The sequence below is a fragment of the Portunus trituberculatus genome, chromosome 2, assembly GCF_017591435.1.
Source record: "Portunus trituberculatus isolate SZX2019 chromosome 2, ASM1759143v1, whole genome shotgun sequence".
Lineage (NCBI taxonomy): Eukaryota > Metazoa > Arthropoda > Malacostraca > Decapoda > Portunidae > Portunus > Portunus trituberculatus.
The window spans coordinates 9716303-9718802 of record NC_059256.1 but is presented as its reverse complement, the minus strand read 5'-3'; the positions used below and the strand labels follow the sequence as shown (position 1 = coordinate 9718802).

Sequence of the window (2500 nt, the reverse complement as noted above, 5' to 3'; positions counted from 1 at the left end):
CACACACACAATCACTCTTTTGTTTGTTTTGTTTGTTTGTTTGTTTGTGTTTCTTGACCAAAGTTATTTTTTTTCTTTGTTTTTCTTCAGTTTTCTCTCTCTCTCTCTCTCTCTCTCTCTCTCTCTCTCTCTCTCTCCTTGATCTTGGTATTATTACAGAATCTCTCTATTTATCTCTTTATCTCTATCTCCCTTTCTTTATTGCTCTCTGTTCTTCTTTCCTCCTCCTCCTCCTCCTCCTCCTCCTCCTCCTCCTCCTCCTCCTCCTCCTCCTCCTCCTCCTCCTCTTCCTCTTCCTTTTTATTCTTTATTCTCTTCGTTCCGTTTCTTTTATGTTTATTTGAATTCTCTCTCTCTCTCTCTCTCTCTCTCTCTCTCTCTCTCTCTCTCTCTCTCTCTCTCTCTCTCTCTCTCTCTCTCCGTCGTTCTGAACAGATTTGGCAAAATTCAGTATCTGCACTCACATTAAGAGAGAGAGAGAGAGAGAGAGAGAGAGAGAGAGAGAGAGAGAGAGAGATAGCTTCGACTTTTGAATAAAACCACTAATGTTCTCTCTCTCTCTCTCTCTCTCTCTCTCTCTCTCTCTCACACGAACCCTTCTCTTACCCTCCCCTTGTTCCACTCTGTTCGCTCCTTCCCCCCTCTCTCTCTCTCTCTCTCTCTCTCAGAACGTTGTAATTGGTCGTTAAGCCTCGTTTGAAACTCCTTATGGCATGACAAATCTACGCTGCTACTGTTAATGTGAGAGAGAGAGAGAGAGAGAGAGAGAGAGAGAGAGAGAGAGAGAGAGAGAGGAAAAAAGGGAGATAATTTTACTATGCACTATTCTCTTTCTCTCTCTCTCTCTCTCTCTCTCTCTCTCTCTCTCTCTCTCTCTCTCTCTCTCTCTCTCTCTCTCTCTCTCTCTACTTGCTTATTCTTTGCTATACTTTGAAAACTCTCTCTAACTTTTCCTTTCCCAGCTTTCTTATTTGCTCTCTCTCTCTCTCTCTCTCTCTCTCTCTCTCTCTCTCTCTCTCTCTCTCTCTCTGTGCCACTCAGCAAGCATACACACGGCCCTTAAACACCCATGGGACCAATAGCAAGCCCCCGGGGACCACTCAGTGTGCATAAGACAGTGACAGACAGGGCCACTCAGCCAGCATAACCCGAGACACAAGCGGCCCCTGAGCGAGCGTAGAGCCAGATTAACAGAGCCCCCTATTGAGCATAAGGCCAGATAACACAGGCCCCGTACTGAGTGTTTGTTGTTTGGGATGTTTTGTTGGGAAGTTTGAGGGAAAGTTAGAAGTTTTGAAGTTTGAGTGAAAAGAAGGAAGTTTTTGAAGTTTGAGTGAAAAAAAGGAAGTTTTTGAAGTTTGAGTGGAAAAAAGGAAGGTTTTGAAGTTTGAGTGAAAAGAAGGAAGTTTTGAAGTTTGAGTGAAAAGAAGGAAGTTTTGAAGTTTGAGTGGAAAAGAAGGAAGTTTTTGAAGTTTGAGTGGAAAAAAGGAAGGTTTTTGAAGTTTGAGTGAAAAAGAAGGAAGTTTTGAAGTGAGTGAAAAGAAGGAAGGTTTTTGAAGTTTGAGTGAAAAAGAAGGAAGTTTTTGAAGTTTGAGTGAAAAGAAGGAAGTTTTTGAAGTTTGAGTGGAAAAAGAAGGAAGTTTTTGAAGTTTGAGTGAAAAGAAGGAAGTTTTGAAGTTTGAGTGGAAAAAAGGAAGGTTTTGAAGTTTGAGTGGAAAAAAAGGAAGGTTTTTGAAGTTTGAGTGAAAAAGAAGAAAGTTTTTGAAGTTTGAGTGAAAAAAGAAGGAAGTTTTGAAGTTTTGGTGAAAAAGAAGGAAGTTTTTGAAGTTTGAGTGAAAAGTTTTGAAGTTTGAGAAAGGTTTTGAAGTTTGAGTGAAATAAGAAGGAAGTTTTTGAAGTTTGAGTGAAAAAAGAAGGAAGTTTTTGAAGTTTGAGTGAAAAAAGAAGGAAGTTTTTGAAGTTTGAGTGGAAAAAAGGAAGGAAGTTTTTGAAGTTTGAGTGGAAAAAAGGAAGGTTTTTGAAGTTTGAGTGAAAAAGAGGAAGTTTTTGAAGTTTTGGTGAAAAAAGGAAGTTTGAGTTTGAGTTTTTGAAGTTTGAGTGATAAAAAGAGCGAAAAAAAGTTTGAGTGATTTTAGAAGTTTTGGTGATAAAGAAAATTTTTGAATTTTGAGTGAAAAAGAAAAAAAAGATGAAGTTTTGGTGAAAAAGAAGGAAATTTTTTAGTTTGAGTGAAAAAGAAGGAAATATTTTGAAGTTTAAGTGAAAAAGAAGAAAATATTTTGAAGTTTGAGTGAAAAAGAAGGAAATATTTTGAAGTTTGAGTGAAAAAGAAGGAAATATTTTGAAGTTTGAGTGAAAAGAAGGAAATATTTTGAAGTTTGAGTGAAAAGAAGAAAATATTTTGAAGTTTGAGTGAAAAAGAAGAAAATATTTTGAAGTTTGAGTGAAAAAGAAGGAAATATTTTGAAGTTTGAGTGAAAAAGAAGAAAATATTTTGAAG

The 2500-nt window shown here is 37.3% G+C and overlaps 1 long non-coding RNA gene across 1 annotated transcript in view; it reads right to left on the bottom strand.

The window, feature by feature from the left end:
• Positions 1-2500, bottom strand: part of LOC123505194 — a 16144-nt gene that overhangs the window by 10569 nt on the left and 3075 nt on the right. The window lies entirely within an intron of this gene.